General features: G+C 43.7%; 2 long non-coding RNA genes across 3 annotated transcripts in view; one reads left to right on the top strand and one right to left on the bottom strand.

Moving 5' to 3' along the window:
• Window positions 1-1,138: 1,138 nt before the first annotated feature.
• On the bottom strand, window positions 1,139-27,937 carry LOC310694055. Of its 2 annotated transcripts, XR_014519503.1 has the most exons (5): window positions 27,356-27,937; window positions 26,111-26,255; window positions 25,219-25,347; window positions 2,829-2,977; window positions 1,139-2,031 (listed from the first exon to the last, which is right to left on the bottom strand). It is a non-coding gene; the product is annotated as an uncharacterized lncRNA (long non-coding RNA). The 2 variants fall into 2 exon arrangements; XR_014519504.1 differs by lacking the exon at window positions 27,356-27,937 and having other exon boundaries at window positions 25,219-25,381; window positions 26,106-26,129.
• The window catches only part of LOC310694062, a 243,112-nt gene continuing 240,475 nt past the window's right edge, over window positions 25,301-27,937 (top strand). Inside the window, exons 1-2 of the long non-coding RNA XR_014519511.1 lie at window positions 25,301-25,392; window positions 26,123-26,762. This is a non-coding gene — a long non-coding RNA (uncharacterized lncRNA). The remainder of the gene's footprint in view (window positions 25,393-26,122; window positions 26,763-27,937) is intronic.

Below are 27,937 nucleotides of genomic sequence, written 5' to 3'. Positions count from 1 at the left end.
TCCTCCCATTCTCCACAGATCATTGGCACAACGCAGAGCGCAACAGCTTTGGTGCCGCTGGCGCCGGGCTGTCAATGTGTACTGAGGGAGCCCTTAATCCATGGGTCGCTGCCGTGATAAACAAGAATGTCTCTTTTGGAGCTGTTATAACTTATCATGTTAATGTGCGGTTTGGGAGCCTTTAATTGGTGATTTGTGCATGGACTGTCACAAAATTTTAAAACACATTTGCCATCATTTCTGGGGCGCTTGAGCAGCAACTGGCTGACGACACCAACAGGGAGCAGCAAACACAATCACACCTCCAGCTTCCGGAGTCTTTGACTCCGGCAGGCATCTGCTCCCAGCCCTCTTTCTGTCTCTCCATATTCCCATTCTGACAGGATTTAGACCTCCCCCTGCTCTGCAGCCCAAAGATGGGACAGTGGCAGCCACACGTGTGAGAATCAGGCCACTCTTTTATCCCAGTGACACTGGATGGAGAGGCAATTTAAAATACAGGCTTTTACACGTGTTCAAGGTGCACTTGTATGGTGTCAAGCCTGGAAGTAGTGCAGAAGGTACAGAAACACCTAAAAGAAGCCGAAAAATTATGCGAAAACAGCTTTTAAGTGGAATCCCGGTCAGAGCCGTCTTTCCCATAGAGCTTAGGGGGGTGTTGCGCCAGGGCGCCGGCCTCTCAGGAGTGCCCCAATGAGTGGGGGAGCTGCATGGCTTTTGCCGGCGGCCTCCCCTTTCCTTGCACACCCGCCAGCTGCACGCCCACCAACCATAAGGCTGGCGGGCGTGCAGCTTCCCTCCCAAGCTTCTGCGGGGATCGCTCTCCTCCCGAGGAGGTTTGGGAGGGAAGCTGCGCTCTCCTCCCATAGAGGCTTGGGAGGGGCGCAACTTCACTCCCAAGCCTCTGCAAGGATCGCTGTCCCGCAGTGGCATGGGGGAGAGTTGTGCCCCCCCCTGGATGGCTGGCAGTGTGCAGCTATGGCCACCCCAACACTATCTGTGGTAATTTGGGGGGGTGCTGGGCGGATATTTGCACCCACATCTGCTAAAGACGGCCCTGATCCTGGGAGCCCTTGCACCAACCTTTGAAGCCTGTGGAGAGTTGGAGTTTGAGGGAGGGATGAAGCAATTGTGGCGGAGTTTGGAGGAGTTTCTGGAGGAGTTTTTTGAGATTATTTTTTTTTAGTTGTTTGGAGAGGTTTTTTTTGAAGAGGTGTTTTGTTGTTGTTGTTGTTGTTGTTGTTGTTGTTGTTTTGAGATGACACCTGAACACACGCATCGTCGTCTTCCTCAGGTGATGACAAACCCAAAAGGCAGCGAGTGGTGCCCAGACTGGAGGAGAAGTTGGAAGTACTGGACTGTTTACAGGATGGCATGAGCATTTGTGCTGTGGCACACAAGTTTGGCAGGAATGAATCCAGCATAGGTGCCACTAAGATATGGGAGAAATAAATCCGGGCATCAGTGGCAGCGAGTACACCTACAACTGCCAAGGTCCCAGGTACGTGCGAGACGAGGCCACGGGGAAGGCACATGAGGCCCTAAACCTGTGGCTAGAGGACATGACTCTCCAGCGTATCCCCATTGATGGCAGCACCTTGCGCAAGAAGACTCTCAGGCTGTATGCACGCTTCAAGCAGCCTGCAAAGTTCTGAGCCAGCTTCAAATGATGTGTCAATCTGAAGAACATTGGTGACCATGTTGAAGCTGCATCCGTGGACCAGGAGGCTGCCCAAGCATGCCCTGACCAGTTGAGGAGACACCAAGTGCGTCCTGACCAGCGGAAAAGACAAAAGCTGCACATCGCCATCTTTCTCAGTGAGACACCACCACCCCCACCAAGTGCATGTGACCCACAGCCAAGCACTTTGGGGTACCGGTCTACCCTGCTTGTCATTGTTTGCAGAATGTCTTCCAATGATGAGGAAGACTAAGAGCCACCATTGCCCTTGTGTGATGGCTTCCCCGCTGAATTGTGAAGGTTCCATGACATCACAGCAGATCAGCCGATCAGGTACATGTCAAGTCCTGCTAGAAGCAAGGAAGGAAGGATGTCAGCATGTCAGAAAATAGGGATGAGTTCAAACAGCCTTCCCCAACTTGGTGCCCTCTGCCTGCTTAAAGCTGTCTGCATGGTGTCTGGGGCTGATGAGCGTTGCAGTCCAAAACTGCCAGAGGGCTCCAGGTTGAGAAAGGCTGAGTTGGAAGGAGGTGTTATTGCTGCAATAGTTCCCAAGGATTCTGCGTATTTCCTTTTTAAAATTCTGGAACTGTTCATTATTAGACTAATGAAGGGAAGGAGAGAACGAATAGAAAAGAATGGAAGGCGAGCTGAGTGCTGCCAGGGGTTCGGGCGGGGGGAAGAAGAGCACAGAGTCCTCCTTCTCCCCCCAGGTTCCTTGTGCTGGTTTCCATCGAAGCATTAATTAAGAGCACCTGCCCTTGTAGTCAAGTTCTTCTTCATTAGGAATAGAGCGTGTGTCAATGTGTAATTAAAATTATGCATATTTTTTAAAAATAGCTCTTTTGAAATAGAACCCTAGTCATCCATACCTATTAATTTAATCAGCCAACTGAGCTCAGGTGAATTCATCGCTCCTCTCTGTCCCCCCTCCCTCCCTCTCTTAATGCTAACAGGAGTGAATTGAGCAGGAGGATTTTAACTGATTAAGTTACCATAGCAATGCAGCTATCACGTTTCAAGCTCCTCAACCCTGTTAGCCACGTTTCAAGCTCCTCAACCCTGTTAGCCACGGAAACTGAATTCACACAACCGTTTCAAGCTCCTCAACCCTGTTAGCCACGGAAACTGAATTCACACAACCAACCTCCAGGTTCCTTCTTCCTTGCAATTTTTCTTCTGCAGAGGAAGTCGTGCCCCATTTTCAGGCAACAGTGAGCCCTGCTCCTGAATTCCATCCCTTGAAAATCATTCTGCCATTACCGTTGTCTTGGATGGGTTGCAAGTTGGCACTTTCTGTGTATTGAAAAGTAGGAAAAGAGGGAAATTCAGTTTGGTTCACATTTTTATTTGAACCTACCTTCATTCACACTTCTTGAAACAACGTGCACATCAAAATGCAGATTATCTTTTGAAAATCACAGTTGCCAGATTTTGTACCCAAACTACATATATTAGGAGGAAGTGTGCATAAAATGCAGACAGAGTGAAAATAAAATAGAAATAAAGTATTATACAAAGGGAAATAACTTGCAAAAATGTGTACATTGTGGAAAATTGTCTACAAAAAATGTGTTTATTAAGAGAAAGGGCATGTGAAGAAAGGGGAAGAGCAAGGAGAGCCTGCTTGCACTAACTGCCTTGCGCAACCACCTTGCAAGGTGGGCCAGTCATGTCCCAAACTATTCAGTACTTGGTGCTCCCCTTCATGGATCACTGCCTTGCCGTAGCGAATGGGCTTGATTAACTCACAGAAGCTATGAACTATGCCGAGCAGGGCACCCAAGATGGACAGGTCATAGTGGAGAGTTTTGACCCACCGTGATCCACCTGGAGCAGGAACCGGCAAGCCACTCCAGTATCCCTGCCAAGAAAACTCTATGGACAAAGACAACAGGCATATAAAAGTTATGATGCTGGTAGATGAGCCCCTCAGGTCGGAAGGCGTCCAACATGCTACTGAGGAAGAGCGGAGGACAAGTACAAGTAGATTCAGAGCTGATGAAGCGGCTGGGCCAAAGCCGAAAGGATGCTCAGTTGCGGATATGCCTGGAAGCGAAAGGAAAGTCCAATGCTGTAAAGAAAAATATTTCATAGGAACCTGGAATGTAAGAACCATGAACATTGGCAAGTTGGATTTGGTCAAAAATGAGATGGCAAGAATAAATATTGACATCCTGGGCATCAGTTAACTAAAATGGACGGGAATGGGTGAATTCAGTTTGGATGACCATCATATCTACTACTGTGGGCAAGAATCCCGTAAAAGAAATGGAGTGGCCCTCATAGTCAACAAAAGAGTGGCGAAAGCTGTACTGGGATGCAATCTCAAAAATGATAGAATGATCTTGATACGAATCCAAGGCAGACCTTTTAACATCACAGTAATCCAAGTTTATGCACCAACCACTGGTGCTGAAGAAACTGAAATTGACCAATTCTATGAAGACTTACAACACCTTATAGAATTGACACCAAAGAAGGATGTTCTTCTCATTATAGGAGATTGGAATGCTAAAGTAGGTAGTCAAGAAATAAAAGGAACAACTGGCAAGTTTGGCCTTGGAGTTCAAAATGAAGCAGGGCAAAGGCTAATAGAGTTCTGCCAAGAGAACAAGCTGGTCATCACAAACACTCTTTTCCAACAACACAAGAGACGACTCTACACATGGACATCACCAGATGGGCAGCATCAAAATCAGATTGATTATATTCTCTGCAGTCAAAGATGGAGAAGCTCTATACAGTCAGCAAAAACAAGACCTGGAGCTGACTGTGGCTCAGATCATCAGCTTCTTATAGCAAAATTCAAGCTTAAACTGAAGAAAGTAGGAAAAACCACTGGGCCGGTAAGATACAATCTAAGTCAAATCCCTTATGAATACACAGTGGAAGTGAGGAACAGGTTTAAGGATTTAGATTTGGTGGACAGAGTGCCTGAAGAACTATGGATGGAGGCTCGTAACATTATACAGGAGGCAGCAACGAAAACCATCCCAATGAAAAGGAAATGCAAGAAAGCAAAGTGGCTGTCCAACGAGGCCTTACAAATAGCAGGGGAGAGAAGGCAAGCAAAATGCGAGGGAGATAGTGAAAGATACAGGAAATTGAATGCAGAGTTCCAAAAAATAGCAAGGAGAGACAAGAAGGCCTTCTTAAACGAGCAATGCAAAGAAATAGAGGAAAACAATAGAATGGGGAAAACCAGAGATCTGTTCAAGAAAATTGGAGATATGAAAGGAACATTTCGTACAAAGATTACCATAATAAAAGACAAAAGTGGAAAGGACCTAACAGAAGCAAAAGACATCAAGAAGAGGTGGCAAGAATACACAGAGGAATTATACCAGAAAGGTATGGATGTCTCGTACACCCCAGGTAGTGTGGTTGCTGACCTTGAGCCAGAGATCTTGGAGAGTGAAGTCAAATGGGCCTTAGAAAGCACTGCTAATAACAAGGCCAGTGGAAGTGATGATATTCCAGCTGAACTAATTAAAATTTTAAACAATGATGCTGTTAAGCTGCTACACTCAGTATGTCAGCAAATTTGGAAAACTGAGCAGTGGCCAGAGGATTGGAGAAGATCAGTCTACATCCCAATCCCAAAGAAGGGCAGTGCCAAAGAATGCTCCAACTACCGAACAATTGCACTCATTTCACACGCTAACAAGGTTATGCTTAAAATTCTACAAGGCAGGCTCAAGCAGTATGTGGACCGAGAACTCCCAGAAGTGCAAGCTGGATTTAGAAGAGGCAGAGGAATCAGAGACCAAATTGCAAACATGCGCTGGATTATGGAGAAAGCTAGAGAGTTCCAGAAAGACATCTACTTCTGCTTCATTGACAATGCAAAAGCCTTTGACTGTGTCGACCACAGCAAACTATGGCAAGTTCTTAAAGAAATGGGAGTGCCTGATCACCTCATCTGTCTCCTGAGAAATCTCTATGTGGGACAAAAAGCTACAGTTAGAACTGGATATGGAACAACTGATTGGTTCAAAGTTGGGAAAGGAGTATGACAAGGCTGTATATTGTCTCCCTGCTTATTTAACTTATATGCAGAATTCATCATGCGAAAGGCTGGGCTGGATGAATCCCAAGCCGGAATTAAGATTGCCGGAAGAAATATCAACAACCTCAGATATGCAGATGACACAACCTTGATGGCAGAAAGTGAGGAGGAATTAAAGAACCTTTTAATGAGGGTGAAAGAGGAGAGCGCAAAATATGGTCTGAAGCTCAACATCAAAAAAACGAAGATCATGGCCACTGGGCCCATCACCTCCTGGCAAATAGAAGGGGAAGAAATGGAGGCAGTGAGAGATTTTACTTTCTTGGGCTCCATGATCACTGCAGATGGTGACAGCAGTCACAAAATTAAAAGACGCCTGCTCCTTGGGAGAAAGGCGATGGCAAACCTAGACAGCATCTTAAAAAGCAGAGACATCACATTGCCAACAAAGGTCCGTATAGTTAAAGCCATGGTTTTCCCAGTAGTGGTGTATGGAAGTAAGAGCTGGACCATAAAGAAGGCCGCTCGCCAAATAATTGATGCTTTTGAATTATGGTGCTGGAGGAGACTCTTGAGAGTCCCATGGACTGCAAGAAGATCAGACCTCTCCATTCTGAAGGAAATCAGCCCTGAGTGCTCACTGGAAGGACAGATCGTGAAGCTGAGGCTCCAATACTTTGTCCGCCTCATGAGAAGAGAAGACTCCCTGGAAAAGACCCTGATGTTGGGAAAGATTGAGGGCACAAGGAGAAGGGGATGACAGAGGATGGGGGGATACAATCTATTTCAGAGAAACAGACCAGACAAGAAAGGAGGAGGAGTGGCGTTATATGTCAGGGATGTGTATACCTGTGAAGAGATCCAAGATTTAGAACCTCAAAGCCAAAGTGAGAGCATTTGGGTCAAAATTAAGGGAGAGAAGAATAACAGAGACCTCATTGTGGGAGTTTACTATAGATCCCCAAGCCAAACGGAGGACATAGATGATGCCTTCCTGGAACAGATGGCCAAGCATGCAAAAGGAAGGGAGATAGTAGTAATGGGGGACTTCAATTACCCGGATATTTGTTGGATGTCAAACTCAGCCAAGAGCATAAGGTCAAACAGATTCCTCACTGGCCTTGCAGACAACTTCATTGTCCAGAAAGTGGGAGAAGCAACAAGAGGAACAGCCATTTTAGATCTGGTCCTAACCAATGTTGATGACCTGGTTAGTGGGGTAGAAGTGGAAGGATCATTAGGCGCGAGTGATCATGCTCTTCTGAAGTTTACTATACAGCGGAAAGGAGCAGCCAAGCATACTAGGACTCAATTTCTTGAGTTTAAGAAAGCCAACTTCATAAAACTTAGGGAAGTGCTGGGTGAGATCCCATGGACAGTAATACTAAAAGGAAAGGGAGTTCATGATGGCTGGGAATTTGTTAAGAGGGAGATAGTAAAAGCACAACATCAGGCAATACCAATGAGACGGAAACATGGAAGGTGCCTAAAGAAGCCAGGGTGGTTATCTAAAGAACTTTTAACTGAGTTAAGATTTAAAAAGGATGTGTACAAAAAATGGAAAAGGGGGGAAACCACCAAAGAGGAATTCAAACAAATAGCCAGCACGTGTAGACACAAAGTCAGAAAAGCCAGAGCACAGAATGAACTCAGGCTTGCTAGAGAGGTTAAAAGCAACAAAAAAGGGGACTTCCGGGTTAGCGCGAAAAGGTTAATGGCGGATTCCCTCCGAGCTCCGGAGGGAATCGGCTCCGTGGAAGACGGGTCCTGCCGCGGCGGTGACGCGGGGACCCTCAGAAACCACAGGCGCTGAAGCCTGTGGACTTGGTGACTCAGCGGGCACCATTTGCGCCCCCCGACCCGCGAAGAAGCCTTTTTAAAGGCTTCGGAGCGGGGGACGGAGAGTGGCGTGGTGCTGTGAGTAGACCGCTTCTTCTACGGAGTGAAGCTGCGAGCCATGGCCGGAGAGCGCTGACTTCTTTCTTTGAACATTTGGACTGCAAAAGTAACAACCCGTGAGTAGTACGGAAATTGGACTTAAAAATCTCTTTTTTCTGAATTTGGTACGATCGGGGGAGGTGTTAAAAGGAAGTCTGCCCCCCCCCCCGTCTTGTAGACAATTTAAAGCAAGAATTGGATAACTAAGGTCGAGAGACCACTTAATAATAATATTAATAATAATAAATTTTATTTATATCCCACCCTCCCCAGCCGAAGCTGGGCTCAGGGCGGCTAACAACAATCAAAATAGTTCAACATTCTAAAACATTCATTATAAAATTAATTAAATCAAATTAAAATCAAAATTGATGGCAACCATAAACCAAAGTATTGTAAAGATTGCCAAAGGAGGGAGTCAGGCTGCGCCCTGACCAAAGGCCTGGTGGAACAGCTCTGTCTTGCAGGCCCTGCGGAAGGATGTCAGGTCCTGCAGGGCCCTAGTCTCTTGTGACAGAGCGTTCCACCAGATTGGAGCCGCGGCCGAGAAGGCCCTGGCTCTAGTTGTCTTTTTGCGAGACAAAAGTTGTTAATTTCACGATTTGGCATTATAAGTATTTTGCTGGAGGATAAGAATTGATTTTTAGGAGCTGATGTGCAACCCCCCGGGATCCGGGAGCGATCCGCAAGAGAGCCTGCTGAGGAGACATAAAGAGTTTGACAGCTGTCAAACGAGCTGTCAAAGTTAGAAAAATTTGCCTTTTGTTATTTCTGCTGGTTATTTTTGATACATTTGACTTCAAGTCGTTGAAAATAAAGAAGAAACAAAAACAAAGTAACTTGACTGTTGGAGAAAGAATACTAAGTAACTAGAATCCCTCTAGAGGGGGTTCTGAGACATTACAATGGCTGCAGATGGAAAAATACAGGCTGAGTTGGATAGAATGTTCTCTCTCTTGGGAAAGTTACAAGATCAGAGTGAAGCTTTGGCTACAGATGTTATGACCTTGAATTCTAAAGCAAATAAACTTGTTGATTGTGCCAAGGACTTGACTCAAGAAAATTTTGCAGCTGAACAAGAAGAGATATGTGCTGATTCAGAGGAGTGGGAAGGAGGAGCTGAAATGCCGCAGGTGAAAAAGGGCAACCAGAGGCCTGTAAAAATGGATTACAAAGAAAACAAGACCTGGATGATGAGAATTTGGTTTGAATTTGAGAATGAAGATTGGAGAGATCTCCCCATGGGGAGATCAGAAGACCTATGGATTACAAATTTGATTAAGGCGAAAGTTGGAGCTTTTGGGACATTTGGGACATTTGGACTTAAAAGGAATAAGAAACATGATTTGGGCTCCACTTTTGAATATGGGGGTCTGGTTGGAAGAAACATAGACCCTATTGGGACAGAGCTTCTCCGAGACTCGATGTCCAGCATAAAGGACTATCAACAAAACCGGCAGAGAGGGACTGAGAGAGATTTGAGGGCCTCGGACGTGAGGGATCCAGGCTGAGAGCTGATAGACTGATGGATATTCTTTGGGGATCGAAACCGGGAAAGGGGGGGCGAGAATTTTGGAATCCAAAGGGTGTATAATTATATGTTGTTTTCTGCTATTTTGTTTTGTAATTAATACAAAAATTGGGAAATTTGTGGAAGGGAAGTTGGTTCGACCTTAGAAAAGGATGTAAATGATGAGTATTGTGGTTTAATTGAGGTTTATAAGTTAAATTTGGTTAATTAAGAAGAATTAAGTAAAATATTAATAAGGTAAAAGTTGGAGATAAGAACTTGCTGAGTTAACTATTGGAATTGGGATGCAAGAAGGGGAGGTGTGGGGAAGTCAGGGAAAGTGGTTAAGAAATTAAGGATTTGAAATTATATATGTTTGTCTTTGTATGTCTGTATTGTGTATTGTGTGTGTTTATATAAATTGTGAAAACCCAATAAAAAATTTATAAAAAAATAAAAAAATAAAAGCAACAAAAAAAGGCTTTTATGGGTATGTTCGTAGCAAAAGGAAGAACAAAGAAACAGTGGGGTCACTCAGAGGAGAAGATGGTGAAATGCAAACAGGGGACACAGAAAGGGCTGAACTCCTAAATGCCTTCTTTGCCTCAGTCTTCTCCGATAAAGAAAACAATGCCCGACCTGAAGAATTTGGAGCAAATGATTCAGCAGAGGAAACACAGCCCAGAATAACTAAGGAGATAGTACAAGAATACTTGGCTAGTTTAGTTGTATTCAGGTCTCCAGGGCCAGATGAACTGCATCCAAGAGTATTAAAAGAACTGGCAGATGTGATCTCAGAACCACTGGCAGTCATCTTTGAGAATTCCTGGAGAACAGGTGAAGTCCCGGCAGACTGGAGGAGGGCAAAGGTTGTCCCTATTTTCAAAAAGGGGAAAAGAGAGGACCCAAATAATTGCCGCCCAGTCAGTCTGACATCAATACCAGGGAAGATTCTGGAGCAGATCATTAAGCAAACAGTCTGTGAACACCTAGAAAGGAATGCTGTGATCACCAATAGTCAGCATGGATTTCTGAAAAATAAGTCATGTCAGACTAACCTGATCTCATTTTTTGACAGAATTACAAGCCTGGTAGATGAAGGGAACGCAGTGGATGTAGCCTACCTTGATTTCAGCAAGGCATTTGACAAGGTACCCCATGATATTCTTGTAAAGAAGCTGGTAAAATGCGGTCTTGACTATGCTACCACTCAGTGGATTTGTAACTGGCTGACTGACCGAACCCAAAGGGTGCTCATCAATGGTTCCTCTTCATCCTGGAGAAGATTGACTAGTGGGGTGCCACAGGGTTCTGTCTTGGGCCCGGTCTTATTCAACATCTTTATCAACGACTTGGATGATGGACTCAAGGGCATCCTGATCAAATTTGCAGATGACACCAAACTGGCAGGGGTGGCTAACACCCCAGAGGACAGGATCACACTTCAAAACGACCTTGACAGATTAGAGAACTGGGCCAAAACAAACAAGATGAATTTTAACAGGGAGAAATGTAAAGTATTGCACTTGGGCAAAAAAAATGAGAGGCACAAATACAAGATGGGTGACACCTGGCTTGAGAGTAGTACATGTGAAAAGGATCTAGGAGTCTTGGTTGACCACAAACTTGACATGAGCCAACAGTGTGACGCGGCAGCTAAAAAAGCCAATGCAATTCTGGGCTGCATCAATAGGAGTATAGCATCTAGATCAAGGGAAGTAATAGTGCCACTGTATTCTGCTCTGGTCAGACCTCACCTGGAGTACTGTGTCCAGTTCTGGGCACCACAATTCAAGAAGGACACTGACAAACTGGAACGTGTCCAGAGGAGGGCAACCAAAATGGTCAAAGGCCTGGAAACGATGCCTTATGAGGAATGGCTAAGGGAGCTGGGCATGTTTAGCCTGGAGAAGAGGAGGTTAAGGGGTGATATGATAGCCATGTTCAAATATATAAAAGAATGTCACATAGAGGAGGGAGAAAAGTTGTTTTCTGCTGCTCCAGAGAAGCGGACACGGAGCAATGGATCCAAACTACAAGAAAGAAGATTCCACCTAAACATTAGGAAGAACTTCCTGACAGTAAGAGCTGTTTGACAGTGGAATTTGCTGCCAAGGAGTGTGGTGGAGTCTCCTATTTTGGAGGTCTTTAAGCAGAGGCTTGACAACCATATGTCAGGAGTGCTCTGATGGTGTTTCCTGCTTGGCAGGGGGTTGGACTCGATGGCCCTTGTGGTCTCTTCCAACTCTATGATTCTATGATTCTATGATTCTATGATTCTATGATTCTATGAGGACGAGATGGCTGGACAGTGTTCTCAAAGCTACCAGCATGAGTTTGATCAAACTGCGGGAGGCAGTGGAAGACAGGAGTGCCTGGTGTGCTCTGGCCCATGGGGTCAGAGTCAGACACGACTAAACGACTAAACAACAACAGCACTTGGTGCTACCTCCAGCCCTCTTTGTAGCTACAGCTCTTGGATGGGGCATAGGGAAAGAGAATCTGGAGTTCTTAGGCAAATGTGCAAACAGGGACTTCAATATGGCATCCAGTTTCCTGGCTGCTCCCTGGGGTGAAAGAAACCTGCTTTTTTCTACTGCAGTCCCTCCTGCAGAGATTCCAGCAGCCTGTCAACCCCAATCCTATACCTCTGTGTGGCATGAACCAAGCAACTTAGGCTCGTGGGGGGTCCTCCACTAACCTTGTGAGTTGCCAACGATGCACACGAGACCTGCCTGTCTTTTTTTTTTATAATAATTTTTATTGATTTTCCAAACATATAATAAAACAGATAGTAAGACAAAACAATACAAAACATACAAACAAATAAACATGTATAATTTCTTAAACTTATTTTCATACACCTTATTTCCCGGACTTCCCCATACCTCCCTTTTTCTGCATCCTTATGTTAACCCTTTCTCAGCAACCCTTCGTTCAATTAATTCGCTCATTTTCATTTTACATTCTTTAGAGTTATGATTTACAGCTGCAATTCTCTATTTCTTATGACCATAACATCTCAGCCATCGTCAATCTTACAACAGTCTTTAAGATATTTTTTGAATTTCTTCCAATCTTCTTCCACCGTCTCACTCCCCTGGTCATGGATTCTGCCGGTCATCTCTGCCATTCCCATGTACTCAATCACCTTCGCTTGCCATTCTTCCAGAGTGGGTAGCTGCTGCGTCTTCCAATACTTTGCCAGAAGAATTCTTGCCGCTGTAGTAGCATACATAAAAAATGTTTTGTCCTTCCTTGACACCAATTGGCCCACCATGCCCAGGAGAAAGGCCTCTGGTTTTTTCAAAAATGTCCATTTAAGGACTTTTTTAATTTCATTATAGATCATTTCCCAGTAGGCCTTTACCCTCGGGCAGGTCCACCAAAGGTGGTAGAAGGTACCTTCAGTCTCATTACATTTCCAACATTTATTACTGGGCAAATGATAAATTTTTGCAAGTTTGACTGGGGTCATGTACCACCTGTAGATCATTTTCATTATATTCTCTCTCAATGCATTACAAGCCGTAAACTTAACACCTGTATTCCATAACTGTTCCCAATCATCAAACATTATGTCATGACCTATGTCTTGTGCCCATTTGATCATAGCTGATTTTACTGTTTCATCTTGTGTATTCCACTTCAGCAGCAAATTGTACATTCTCGACAAGTTCTTAGTATTGGGTTCTAACAATTCTGTTTCTAATTTCGACCTCTGCATCTGGAAACCTATTTTCCTGTCCTGTTTAAATACCTCGTTTATCTGATGGTAGTGCAACCAGTCTCGTACTTTGGACTTTAGTTTGTCATAACTCTGCAATTTAACTCTTTCACCATCTTGTTCTAAAATTTCGCAATATTTTGGCCATTTGGACTCCATATTTAATTTTTTTATCTCTTTAGCCTCCATTGGTGATAACCACCTGGGAGTTTTACTTTCCAATAGATCCTTATATCTTATCCAAACATTATACAGTGCTTTCCTAACAATATGGTTTTTAAAGCCTTTATGCAGTTTTACCTTATCATACCATATATATGCATGCCAACCAAATCTATTGTCATACCCTTCCAGATCCAAAATGTCTGTATTCTCAAGAAGTAGCCATTGTTTCAGCCAGCAAAAAGCTGCCGATTCATAATAAAGTCTCAAGTCCGGCAGGACAAAACCCCCTCTGTCTTTTGCATCAGTTAAGATCTTGAAGTTTATTCTGGGCTTTTTGCCCTGCCAGACAAATTTTGATATGTCTTTTTGCCACCTCTTGAAACAGTCCATCTTATCCAAGATCTGGAGTGTCTGGAATAAAAACAACATTCTAGGCAATACATTCATCTTAATAACAGCAATTCGGCCTAACAAGGAAAGTCTCAACCTTGACCATATTTCTAGATCTTTCTTCACCTCTGTCCAACATTTATCGTAATTGTCTTTAAATAGGTTTGCATTTTTAGAAGTCAAGTTCACACCCAGGTATTTCACCTTTTTTGTTATTATTAAACCTGTTTCACTCTGAAACTTCTCTTTTTCTGCCATTGTTAGATTTTTCTCTAACACTTTGGTTTTTTGCATGTTCAGTTTAAATCCTGCTACTTGACCGAATTCCTCAATTAGTTCTAAAACTCTTTTGGTACTAGTCTCTGGCTGTTGCAAAGTCAATACTAGGTCATCTGCAAATGCCCTTAGTTTATAGTTTTTAGCTCCGAGCTGAACACCTTTAACCAGTTGGTCCCCTCTAATCATGTTTAACAAAACCTCCAGGACTGTTATGAAAAGTAAGGGTGATATTGGGCATCCCTGTCGTGTACCTTTTTCTATAGGAATCTCTTCCGTGACCACATTGTTCACAATCAACTTTGCTTTTTGCTTAAAATATATAGCACCTATACCATTTTCAAATCCTTGGCCTACCCCCATCCCTTGAAGATTCTTCTTCATAAAGGTCCAGCAAATATTATCAAAGGCTTTCTCCGCATCCACAAAAATTATCACTGCCTTTCTGTTAATATTTACTTCCTTTTTTTTTAAATAGTTTTTATTGCATTTTTTCAGACATAAACAGGCGAAAGAAGAAAAAAAGAAGAAAAAAACAAAAAGAAGATAAAAAGAATCATGACCTTTCAACAGCTTATTTCAACTTTCTATCGAGCTTCCCCACATCTCCCGCACAATGCATTCTTAACAATAAATTTATCAGCAAATTATAACCTTGTTTCATGTGATTCTTTTGTACTTTCAATTGCAGTTTAAGTTTAAATCCCTTATTGTCCATTTACTCTGAAAACAAAGCATATTATCATTTTTAACATTTAAACTTTGATTCTTTCAATAATGTTATCCAGTTTCATAGATATTGCACTCTCATTGCTGGGGCTAGCATTTCAAATTATGCGTCATTTTATAGTTCATATAACTTATAAAAATTTTTCAAATAGTTCTTAAATTTTTTCCAGTCCTCCTCCATTGCTTCTTCTCCCAGATCTCGGATTCTGGCAGTCATTTCGGCCAACTCCATGTAGTCAATCAGTTGCGTTTGCCACTCTTCCAGCGTGGGCAAATCTTGAATCTTCCAATATTTGGCAATCAGAATTCTTGCTGCTGTGGTAGCATACATAAAAAACGTTCTATCCTCCTTTAGCACCTTTTGGTCGACAATACCCAAGAGGAAGGCCTCCGGTTTTTTAGGGAAGGTGTACTTAAACACCTTTTTTAACTCGTTGTAGATCATTTCCCAGAAGGCCTTCACTCTTGGGCAAGTCCACCAAAGGTGAAAGAATGTTCCTTCAGCCTCCTTGCACTTCCAACATTTGTTATCAGACAAATGGTATATCTTAGCAAGCTTGACTGGGGTCATGTACCACCTGTATATCATTTTCATAATGTTTTCTTTCAAGGCATTACATGCCGTAAATTTCATACCGGTGGTCCATAACCTTTCCCAGTCTTCAAACAGGATATTGTAACCAATGTCTTGAGCCCACTTTATCATGGCTGATTTAACTGTCTCATCCTGTGTATTCCATTTAAGCAGCAAGTTATACATTCTCGATAATACCTTGGTCTTTGGTTCTAACAACTCTGTCTCAAGTTTTGATTTTTCCACCTGGAATCCTGTTTTTTTGTCCAACTTAACAACCTCGTTAATTTGGGCATAGTGAAACCAATCTTGCACCTTATCCTTTAAATTTTCAAAGCTCCGCAACCTCCAATTGTCACCAATTTTTTCTATTAATTCCCAATATTTCGGCCAGCCGGCCTCCATATTGGGTTTTTTCCACGCCTTGGCCTCCACTGGTGATAGCCACCTTGGAGTCTTACTTTCAAGTAAGTCTTTGTATTTCATCCAGACCATAAAAATTGCTTTCCTGACAATATGGTTTTTGAACATTCCATGTGTTTTTGCCTTGCCGTACCACAAATACGCATGCCATCCTAACGAATTGTTAAAACCTTCCAGGTCTAGGACATCTGTATTCTCTAATAAAATCCAATCTTTCAACCAGCAGAAGGCTGCCGCCTCGTAGTATAACCTTAAGTCTGGCAGGGCAAACCCCCCTCTTTCTTTTGCGTCAGTTAGTATTTTAAACTTTATTCGGGGCTTTTTGCCCTGCCAGACAAACTTTGAGATATCCCTCTGCCACTTTCCAAAACATTCCATTCTGTCCACGACCTGCAAGGTTTGAAATAAAAACAACATTTTTGGCAAAACATTCATCTTAACAGCAGCGATTCGGCCCAGCAAGGAAAGCTTCAGTCTCGACCAAGTTTCCAAATCTTTCTTAACTTCTGACCAGCATTTCTCATAATTGTCCTTAAACAAATTCAAATTTTTAGGCGTCAAGTTTACCCCCAGGTATTTCACTTTCTTAACCACAGTTAACTCTGTTTCCTTCTGAAACCCCTCTATTTCTAAGGGCGTCAAGTTTTTCCCCAAAACTTTAGTTTTTTGTTTATTCAACTTAAATCCTGCCACCCGACCAAATTCTTGTATCAGTTCCAGAACTCTTTTTGTACTAGACTCTGGCTCCTGTAATGTTATTACTAAGTCATCTGCAAATGCTTTCAGTTTATATTGTTTCACTCCGACTGTGATCCCCTGTATTTGCCGGTCCCTCCTAATCATGTTCAGCAAAACCTCCAGGACTGATATGAATAGTAGGGGGGATAGGGGGCACCCCTGACGTGTTCCTTTTTGAATATGGAACTCCTCTGTCACCACATTGTTCACTATCAACTTAGCTTTTTGTTCTGAATAAATTGCTTCTATGCCATTTTCAAACCCTCGTCCCACTCCCATCCCTTCCAAGTTTTTCTTCATAAATTTCCAAGAAATGTTGTCAAAGGCCTTCTCAGCATCAATAAAAATTAACACTGCTTTAGTGTTAATATTTGTTTGTAAAAGTTCCAGAATATCGATAATATTCCTAGTATTGTCAAACAAATGCCTACCAGGAAGAAAGCCTGCTTGGTCCTTATGAATTACTTCATTTAAAACCTTTTTCAATCTACTTGCCAAAATGTCTGCAAATATTTTGTAATCCACATTCAGGAGTGAGATGGGACGGTAGTTCCTAAGTTGAGTCTTTTCAGTTTCCACTTTGGGTATCAATGTGATGAAAGCTTCTTTCCATGTTTCCGGTGCCCTTCCTCCCCCCATAATCTGATTGCAAACCTCCATTAGTGGTAGAGTCAAGTAGTCTTTTAGTGTCTTATAGTACTTGGAGGTAAGCCCATCTGGGCCTGGAGATTTGCCCAGCTGCATATTCTGAATGGCATCCTCAATTTCCTGTTGTGTTATTTTACAGTTCAAGATTGATCTCTTCTCCTGAGATAGTTCTGGTAAGCCGTTGAGTTTCAAAAATCGTTCCATCTCAGACACTTCCTCGGGCCCTTGTGTATACAACTTTTTGAAGTATTTCTGGAAACACTTTCTGATTTCACCTGGTTTCTGAATATTTTTCCCTTCCACCTCTAGATTGGTAACGTAGTTAAGTTTCTGTCTTTTTTTCAACTGCCATGCCAGCAGTTTCCCACATTTATTTGCTGACTCAAAGGATCTTTGTCTCATTTGTTTAATTTTCCATTCCACTTCTTGATTTATCAATTTCAAATATTGTGCCTGGTGGTATTTAATTTCTCGCAAGATCTCTTTGGATTTTGGTTTAGATCTCAATCTTTTCTCTCCATCTCTTATCTTCTCTAATATTTTATCCTTTTTCCCATTCCAGAGTTTTTTCTTAATTGTGTTTTGTTGTATCAGAAACCCCCTCATCACAGCTTTACTGGCGTCCCAGATTGTTCTTTTTTCCACTGAAGTATTCAAGTTGATTTCAAAGTAGTCCTTTAAAGTTTTTTGGGCCTTCTTTACAATCTCTTGATCTCTAAAGAGGGTGTCATTCATTTTCCATCTGAAGGAGCCGGCTGGAGTAAGTCTCAATTCCATTTTCAGGGCGTTATGGTCGGAGCAAGTCTTTGGGCAGATTTCCACTCTTATAGTCTTCGGTGCCAGCCCTCTAGTTGTCCAAATTTGGTCGATTCTCGTCCATGACGAGTGGGCCTCAGAAAAGAAAGTTCCCTCTCTACCTAGGGGGTTCCTTGTCCGCCAAATGTCAATCAAATCCATATTGTCTGTCAGTTCAAAAAAAGTTTTCGGTAGTCTGCCATCCTTGGTTAAATTTTGGCTTTGTGACTTATCCATCAAAGTAGAGACCACCCCATTCATGTCTCCCATCATAATGATGTTCGAATAGTCCAGATAGTCCAGTAGTGTCTCATGTAGCTTCTTGTAAAATTCTGCTTTCCCCTCATTTGGTGCATAAATTCCTAATATCAAAACTTTTTCTCCTTGAGATTGTATTTCAATTGCCAAGATTCTCCCTTGCTCATCTTTGAACAAAAATTTCGGTGCTAGGTTTTCCTTTACGTAGATCACCAGGCCTCTCTTTTTTACTTTGTCTGATGAAATAAATTCTTGGCCTAGTCTTTTGTTAATTAGTACTTTCCTGTGGAGCCTAGTCACGTGCGTTTCTTGCAAGCAAATTATATCCAAATTTTCCTTTTTCAAAATATGAAAGATCTTTTTTCGTTTTTCCGGGGAATTTGCGCCATTAATGTTCCAACTGTACAGCTGCAGAGACATCCTGTATCAATCTGTTGTTGCTCTTTATGGGGTGTCCTCCTTTTTGTCCAGGTCCGAGGGAGGTAGTGTTGGTTCCAATCCAGGCTGTGGCAGAGGCCAAGGTACTGCTGTTCCCTTCTGGAGATCCTCTCCGTGATCGTGCAGGAACTTCTGGTTGTCCTCTTTTGTCTTAATTCTAACCTTCTTTCCTTTGTATTTAAATGATAGGCCTTGTGGAAACTCCCACCTATAAGGTATCCCGTTACCTCTCAAAAGTCTTGCTAGGTCAGTATAGATGGCTCTGAGATCCAGTAGTTGTTTTGGTATATCCTTATAAATTTCCGCTCTTCTGTCCTGGATCTCAAGTGCTTTATTAAAATGAAGGTCAAGTATTTTGTCTCTCTCCTGTTTGGTCCTTAGGATAATCAGGCAGTCTCTGGGTCTGTCCTTCCTGGCGACACTTCCCAATCTAAATGCCGTTGTTATTTTAAAGTCTTTGTCTTCCTTTATACCCCAGAATTTGGAAAATTCTGCTGTCAAGAAACCAGTCAAATCTTCTTTTTCAACCTCTGGGATAGAGCGTAATCTCAAATTATTTTCCCGGTTTCTCAGTTCCACCATAGACAGGTAGGCCTGCTGGTCGCCAATGTGCTTATGTAGTGGCCTTACCTCTCCTTTCAGTTCATCCACTTTTTGAATTGCTTGGTCAGCTTTTTCGTTTGCAGCTTCGGCCAGTTTCCGGTTCTCAGAAGTAACGTCTTTTAGATTCCCAATTGCTTGTGAGTGCTGTGCCACTTGTTCAGATAGCTTTGTGATGGAGGATGTGGCTAAGTCAATTTTTGCTGTTTGGTCGTCAACCTTCTTATTTAAAATTGCAAATTGTTGTAGCATTTCCTTCAGAAGTGCATCAGATCCACCTGCAGCCATATCCTCTGTTGCTGGTTGTTCAGCTTCCTTTAGTTCAGCTGTTGTTGAAGGTTCAGTTCCCTTCAATTCAGCTGCTGTTGGAGGTTCAATTCCCTTCAGTACAGCAGGAACTGATGATCTACGTGACTGAGAGGTCAAAGTTGTTTGCACAAGCTGGCCTTTCGTTGCTTTCGCTTTTGCAGATCTTGTTTTCGGTTGGCCACTCATTCCCCACCTGTCTATGAGTCAAGGTCAAGCTGTCAAATGTTCCATGGGAAGGACAGACCTCAGTGTAGATAACAACAGCAGAGAGACAAAACAAAGTTAGTTCCCAGGAAATTGTAAATCCCAGTCTCCACTAGAGGGAGTACAGTTAGAGGGAGTACAGTTAAAGTTCAGGAGAGAAGGAAAAAAGTTTTGGTCGCCATTAAAGTTCCTGCAGCTAAATAGTTTAACAATAGTCCTTAAAGCTTTTTTCCACTGGCAGAGCCCTTCCAAAGTTGCCACAAATGTCACCTCCCAAGGCGCAGAATACAGTTACTTAGTTATATAGTCCAAAGTTGCCTCTATGTATCTATTTCAGTTTTATAGATTGTATCCGCAAAAGGCATTCTTTTCCCCCGCCATCCCGAGGCTGGGTTCTAAACTTTAAAGTCCACCAAAGGAGAAGGTTCCCAAATTACTTCAACACTGTAGAGTAGATTAAAAAGAAAACTTGCCTTTCATTTCAAACCCCAGTTCTGTCAGACGCATAATGCTTCCACTTTTAAAATCCTTTTCCGCTGCTTCCAGCCTGTCAGTTCCTTTGCCTTTGATCTGTAAGCCTTGCCGGAAGACGGACTTCCTGTTTATCGTCACTCCGCTTTCAGCCAAATTCTAGATCTTGAGAGTCTTAAAAGTCTTAAAGTTGTAAAGTCCAAATTACTCACGGGTTGTAACTTTCCAAATTTGAAGGTTTCAGGAAGAAAGGTCAGCGCTGACCGGCAACAGCAACGCGGCTTCGCTCCGTTGACTGCGAAACGACCCTCAGTGCCGCTACCCCCTCCGCGATCCGGAGCCCCGTTACGGGGTCCCTTCAACGTTTTAGGGGCTGCTTCTGGCGCCTGCCGGGTCTCGAGACCACAGGCTTCTACCACCTGTGGTTTTCCTAAGTGGGTCTCCGCTTCGCCGTAGCGGACGACCCGTTTTCAGCGGAGCTTCCCCCTCCTTACAAGGAGCAGGCAGCCATTGCCGAACGCGCCGCCTCCGGAACTCTGTTAATATTTACTTCCAACAACTCTAAAATGTCTATAATGTTCCTTACATTGTCTGGCATATGTCTCCCTGGGAGAAAGCCTGTTTGGTCCTTATGAATCTCCTCCACCAAAACTCTCTTCAGTCTTTTTGCTAAAATGTCTGCAAAAATTTTGTAATCCACGTTAAGTAATGATATAGGGCGGTAGTTTTTAACCTGGTTCTTTTCGGTCTCTGTTTTCGGTATAAGTGAAATGAAAGCTTCTTTCCACGATTCAGGTCCCTTTTTCCCTTCCAAAATTTCATTACAGACCTCCTTCAATGGTTGTATTATCCATTCCTTCAATGCCTTGTAATATCTAGCAGTCAAACCATCTGGTCCTGGAGATTTTCCCAGTTTCATCTTCTGAATGGCATCCTCTATTTCTTGTCCTGTTATTTTCTCATTCAAAATCCTTTTACTTTGATCTGAGATCTTTGGTAATCCGTACTTTTTAATAAATTCTTCTATTTCCTGCTCATTAACCGGCCCTTGTGCATATAGTTTCCTAAAGAAACTTTGAAAACAATTATTTATCTCATTTGGTTTGTGGATAATTTTTCCCTCCATTTCCAGACTTGTCACAGTATTCAATTTTTGTCTCTTTTTCAGTTGCCATGACAGAAGTTTCCCACATTTGTCTGCCGATTCAAATGTTCTTTGTCTCATTTGCTTTATCTTCCATTCTATCTCTTGATTCATCAATTCCATATATTGCGTCTGATAATACTTTATTTCTCTCAAAATCTCATGAGACTTTGGTTTAGACCTCAATTTCTTTTCAGCTTCCTTTATCTTTTGCAGAAGTTTTTCTTTCCTCTCATTCTGTTTTTTCCTCTTTATGGAATTTTGTTGTATTAGGAAACCTCGCATCACGGCCTTGTTGCGTCCCAAATTATTCTTTTTTCCACATCAGTTCTCAAATTTATCTCGAAGTAATCTTTCAATGTTTTTTGGGCCTTTTTGTAGATCTCTTCATCTCTAAATAGGTTGTCATTCATCCTCCATCTGAAGGTTCCAGTTGTTGTTAGTTTCATCTCCATCTTCACTGCGTTATGGTCGGAGCAAGTCTTTGGGCAGATTTCTGCTTTTTTATCTTCGGTGCCATACAACTAGTTACCCAAATTTGGTCAATCCTTGTCCAAGTCATTTTGGCTTCAGAGAAAAAAGTTCCCTCCCTCTCCAGAGGGTTCTTTACTCTCCAAATGTCAATCAAGTCCAGTGTTTCAGTCATCTCAAAAAAAGTCTTTGGAAGTCTTCCATCCTTAGAGATTATTTGTCTCTGTGCCTTATCCATGTTAGTGGAGACAACACCATTCATGTCTCCCATCATTATAATTTTAAAGTCCAAATAGTCCATTAAAGTCTCATGCAACTTCTTGAAGAATTCCGCCTTCCCCTCATTTGGTGCATATATTCCCAATATCATAATTTTTTCTCCTTGAACTTGTATTTCTATTGCCAGGTATCTTCCTTGTTCATCTTTAAAAATCATTTTAGGAGCCAATTTCTCTTTTGCATAAATCACAACACCTCTTTTTTTAACTTTATCTGATGAAATAAATTCTTGTCCAAGCCTCTTGTTTATAAGTAATTTCCTGTGTATCCTGGTCACATGCGTTTCTTGTAAGCATATTAGGTCCAATTGCTCTCTCTTCAAAATATGAAAAACTTGGCGTCTTTTCCTGGGAAGGTTCAGACCATTACAATTCCAGCTAAGAAGTTGCAGAGACATTTTGGTACTATGTACCTACTCCCCCAACTGCTCCAAGTTTTTGTTCCTCCTCCGATGGTAATAGAAGTCCAAATGAGAGATTTGCAATGTCTGTCGGTTCTTTCTCTACTGTTGTATCTACTGTTCCTTTCTGTAGGTCCTCCTGGTTTCTTTCCAAAAACAGTTCTTTGTCTTGAACTGTTTTTATTTTGATCTTCCTTCCTGTATAGTTGAAAGACAATCCTTGTGGGAACTCCCACCTGAAAGGTATATTGTTCTTCTTCAGAAGGTAAACCAAATCTTTATAAAAGGCCCTCACCTCCAAAATGTATTTAGGGATGTCTTTAAAGATCTGAACTTGACAATTCTGGATTACAAGAGCCTTTTGATAATGTAGATTTAGTATTTTGTCTCTTTCTTCTTTGGATCTCAATGTAATCAAGCAATCCCTAGGCTTCTTGCCTTGCCTTCTGCCCAACCGGAAGGCCGTTGTTATTTCAAGTTCTTCCTCCTGAAATTCGTCCTGCCAAAATTCCAAAATATTTTCTGTGAGGAATTCTGCAAGATTGTCTTTCTCGCCCTCTGGAACTAGTCTTAATTTAAGATTTTTCTCCTTTCTCTGAAGTTCCCACAAAGACAAAGTTGCATCATGTTCATTCACCTTTTTTGTAATTGGTGCAAGCTCCCTCTTAGTCTCTTCTGCTGTATCTTTTGCACTTTGAGCAATCTTTCTTGTTTCAGAATTTTCTTGAATAAGTTTATTTATAGAATCTGTATTAGAAGCTACACTTGCCGTGTTCAAGTCCAATCTTGCTGTCAAGTCATTCAGTTTTTTTGTATTCTCCGCTGACTGCTTTGTCAAAGCTTCCAAAGACTGGTTTATTTTGAGCAATGCCTGTGTCATTGACTCCATAGATGCAGTTGGTACTTTTTCCTGTCCAACTGGTATTATGCCTTGCATCGAACCCCTTTTCTTTTGAGTTTGCTGAGTTTGTTTTGCTTTGGATCTAGTTGTTATCTCTTCTGGTTGGCCACTCATATCCTCAAGGTCAGTTCTCACAGGAAAGGCTTAGAAGTGGAAAGTTCCACTCTTTTCCTCTCACAGTAGCAAATTTTCTTTAAGTCCTCTAGAGGGAGCATTTAATTGTATCCAATTTAAAAAGTCAGAAACACATAAGACAGAGAACAAAGAATCCAAAAACAAAGAGCCCAAAAGTCCACCGTTAAAGTTCTTATTACAGTTTCAGTATCCTCAGATGTTCACAAAATAACTCCATTAAAGTCTTATAACTTTGTTTCAGTCAAGACCCCAACTTTGTATCCAGTTTAAATTGACAGTTCAGTTCCCCGGTGCCTTACTCCGGCAGCCCGTCTCAGGGTTTTTGACAGTGGAAGATCTTTTTCCTCCGCTTCCTTCAAACAGGTTTATAAATTTCCAATTTTACTTTCCCCCTTCTCCTGCTTACTGGGGGGAAGTTTAAGTCCGATGTCAGGTTTTGACAGCTTAAAAGTTAGCCTTCATTTAAATGCAGCTTTGCTGTTTCGTTGCTTTATTTATCATGCAGTCCGGGGAGGCAGACTTCCTTACTTTATGCCTTCCCCGTTTTCAGCCAAATTTCTCAAATTCAATTTAAATGTCCCGTTCCGTCTGTCAGTCTTACTCACGGGTTTTACAGTCCAATTTCAGTTTCAGGAAGGAATCGGCGCTCTCTGTTCAATGGCGACGCGGCTTCACTCCGCAGGCTGGGTAGCGACTCTCAGCACCGCGCTCACACCCGATGCCGCTCCGTAGCCTTTAAAAAGGCTCTTTCGCAGTACCGGGGGGCGCGAAGGGTGCCCGCCGAGTCTCCTTGTTCACAGGCTTCAGCGCCTGCGATTTTAGGGGTCCCCCGCTCGCCGTAGCGGGTCAGACCCGAACTTGCGGAGCAGTCCTCCCTCGGAGCTCGAGGCAAGGACCGCCATTAAACACTGGCGCCGACCGGAAGTCCCCTGCCTGTCAAATTATGTCAGGTTTATTAGGAATAAAGAAGACAAGGGAGAGGACAAAGAGATAAAACAGAATATAGAAAACAAAAGGAGCTCTTGAGTTCAGGTCTAGCTTATACTGAACCAATTACTTACTAGCAGGCTTCTTGCCTCAAGGCAGATGGTCAGTTGCAGGTTTTCTGATGGTCAAGTAGGGCTGAGGGGCATTGGTGGGAGGGGCAAAGCACTGCATGGCCTCCGTCTTTAAGGTTTTCCCACCAATGCAGTGGGAAGTGACAGAAATTGCCACCAGGATTTTTCAAACTTCCTGCCAAACAAAACCTGTCCTGCGTTTGTGAATTTGGGGCGAAGGGTATGCCTGGCTCACTAAGGCGAAAGGGTGGGCAGACAAACAGGGGTTTTTTAGCATGAACACAAAAACATTGATGAATTTGTGTGAGGATTTTATTTTTAATTTCTCCTTGCAGGAGAAAGAGGCGCATTTGAACTATGTGGGTGAACAGGAGCAGCAGAAGACCATTCTCTAGGAACAAAGATTAGACAGGCCACCCTGAGCCTAAACAATATATCCTTCCTTAACGTTCCCACAGAACTGGGGTCGGAAGGTTTTGGCCCAACCTGGCTCAGCTGGAATGACAGATCAGAAGAGGAAATGAGGCTTTGCAAGAAGAAACCCCCTGGCAGCCCAGGGTCAGTGGCAGGACACTTGGCTAGGCTGGTGCTCAGAGCCAACTTTTGAATATCTGTGGGGTTGCTCCACACAAGGAATGCTGCCTCTCATCTGAGGATCAGTTTACAATGTCAGCAGCAGAAACACACAAGAGGAAGGCACGTTTGGCAAACCCTCACTGTGATCAACTTCCAGCCAGAAACCTCTGTCCCCACTGTGGAAGGACGTGTGGATCCAGAATTGGCCTCCGCAGTCACCTACGGACTCACTGTTAAGACCGTGTTCATGGAAGACAATCTTACTTGGCTACGAGGGATGACCAAAGAAGAAGAAGAAGAAGGAAAAGAAGACTGGCAGGTTCATCAAGTTATCAGCAGTTTCAGGGAAGGACCATAGCTCACCGCACCTGATTGATTTGCAGAAAGTCCCCTGGCTCAATCCCTGGGTGAGGGGAAAGATGACCCTCCTCTGCCTGAGGAATCCCTAGAGAGCTGCTGCTCTAGGCATTGAACTGGGCTACAGAGGAATCTCTTTCCTGCACATAGAAACGTGGAAGGATTGAGCCAGCACTTCTCCTTGTGTGCTCTTTTCCCCTGCGTGGAGAGACTCTGCCCAGAACATGCAGATACACATCTCCCCCAGTGCGCAGCAAACTGGTCTTGCCTGGGAAAGCTGTTTCATGTGGTCTGCAGAGGGCATAAACTGGTCCTTCTTAGATTGTTTCCCTTTTACCAGGGAGCTGCTGGGCAGCATCACTGCCTACGATAATCCTTTTTGTTAGTAAGGAGAAAAGAACAGCGGCAAAATGCTGAATTGGCCCCTCCTGAATGGGCCCCTCCTGCTCCTCATGAGGCTTCTGCCAGCGGCACACCCTTTCCAGCCAGCCTGTCAGACTCCCCTGGGCAACTTAATGCCATTGAGAATTGGGAAAGGGCAGGTAATACAGAGAACAAGAAAGAAGCTCTCTCCAATTTGCTGTGTCTAAGCTGTCCCCCACAAGACAGGCCTGCTCCCACAACCCACAAGCAAATGATCCCTAGATGCAAACCAATTTGATACAAAGGTTCCCTCCTTGACTCCAAGGTTGCCCCCCCCCCCCCGTGCACAGTTATGCCTGGGCGGGTCCCACTGAAATGAGCAGGGGATTATCTGTGGCTGCCTGCATGGAAGAGTGTAGGGAATTTGATGGGACTAGAAAGGCGGGCAGAGGTGGGCAGAGCAGAGGTGGAGGGCAAGAAAGATGAGGAAATTGCCTTTGAGAGTATTCATAATCTAAGCAAGCATGAAATGAACCCTACCTGGTGGCGGAGGAGGAGGAGGAGGGGAGAGGGGCGTGCCCAGCAGAGGCTCCTGCAAGACTGGAGCAGGAAGGGCAGGCTGCCGCCCCTGTCCCTGCAGCTCATTAGGAATGCGTGGCACATTTCCCTCCAGTGGCGCATTCTGCTGCAAGAAACCCAGAAAAAGACAAGAAAAATGAAGGCAGGTGCAATCTCATTTTCTGAGGGCTGCAAGTCAGCCAGGAAACGGCTATTATTCCATCGACTCTGTCGGCATTAAGTTATTTCCTTCACTAAATACGGGAGTGTTCATGAATATCTATTGAGTTCCAGGTAGTGGCGTCTGGCTGCACGGCGCCTCACTGATTGTAGCTTTATATTCCTCCGACAACACACCTCAATCTCACACTGAAGTGAAAGACAATAGTATTTTAAATTGGTTAATAAATCTCTAGATGTATGCTCCTGAGAGGCCGGGCGACTTCATCTCTATTACATGAATAAAAGTGATAAGGCCTCAGCCATGGAGGGGTGTTTCTGAATTGGGGAGGTTCCTTCCAGAACGCCCCCCACGTGCCCTTCAAGGCAAGCTGCCTCCTTCTCCCACTCAGCTCCAGGAAGGTCTTTGGGTGGAGCAGCCAAAACAAGCTGCCTTCACAGAGGAAGGGAAGGGGTCAGCCAGAAAGGTCCTCTGTTCCCAGAGTCAGGATGGAGCTGATCACACCAGGAAGACAGTCTTCCTGAGCAGAACAGGAAGGGAAGGGAAGGGGGACCCTTCCTTGAAGGAACAAAACAGAAATAAGGTTGCACAACATTAAGAGAATCATAGAATTGTAGACTTGGAAGCAGCACAAGGGTCATCTAGTCCAACCCCATGGAATGCAGGAAACCTTTGCTCAATGTGGGGTTCGAACCCACAATCCTAAGATTAAGAGTCTTATGCTCTACCAGCTGAGCTATCCCATCTATTTCTTTAGGCTTTCTTCGTTGCTCCAATTCCTCATTCATTTCTACTCAGCATGATGCCTTCTTTGAGGCAGGGCAATTTCACATTTCTCCTGTGTCAAGGATCCCCCCCCGCCCCCGCCCCCTGCTCATGCAACTCCACAGGAAAAAGCTCTCTCCTGTGCACAAGCTCTCTGTGGCTCCCCTTCCTGTGAATGCCTGACAAAGAAGAATCTAATCGGGTTTGCGGCTGTGACAATCAGATCCTCCACTTGAGAGGATTCCCACTCTTCAGGGCACCTTTTCCAAGTTGCCACTTACGCCCTGACTTGTAATGAGTTTCCTTGGCCTGCCTTTGGGCATTGTCCACTTTGAGAGCAGCACTTCTTATTTCAGAAGAGTGGCCATCCTCCCCAGGCAGCCGGCGTCATCTGCAAAGCGCCTGACCTCTCCCTCCGTGCACTCAGGAGCAGGCCTCAGAATGTCATGTCGGCCCACAAAACAGACAGCCAAGATGGCAGCTACTTTTCGCATGCAGCACAAAGGGTGGCGTGAGGGGGCGCCATGGGTTAGGAGGCCACATATTCATTACTGTTAGGGTGATGCTGACAAGGCTCTTGACAGGCAAGCATTCTTGACTCAGCACATGGCCCAGCTCTTCCAGCCCACACCATGACTTCCCCCTGAGACACAACCAAATAAGGACCCCCCCCCTTTGGTTTTGCTGCAGCTCTGGGGTGGGGCTCCTCTGGAGTTTGGATGCGGAGTGAGACCTTTTCCAGAACGGAAGGAGCTTATCAGAGGGAGATGGGAAGAAACTGAGATTAACTGAAACATCTCTGAGGTGAGAAGAGCTAACAAAATGCAGGACTGAGAAGAGCTTGGGGGCTCCTTGTAGCAAGG

The sequence above is a fragment of the Podarcis liolepis genome (genome assembly GCF_965112155.1).
Source record: "Podarcis liolepis genome assembly, chromosome: 15".
Taxonomy (NCBI): Eukaryota; Metazoa; Chordata; class Lepidosauria; order Squamata; family Lacertidae; genus Podarcis; species Podarcis liolepis.
This window is presented reverse-complemented; position numbering and strand designations above follow the sequence as displayed.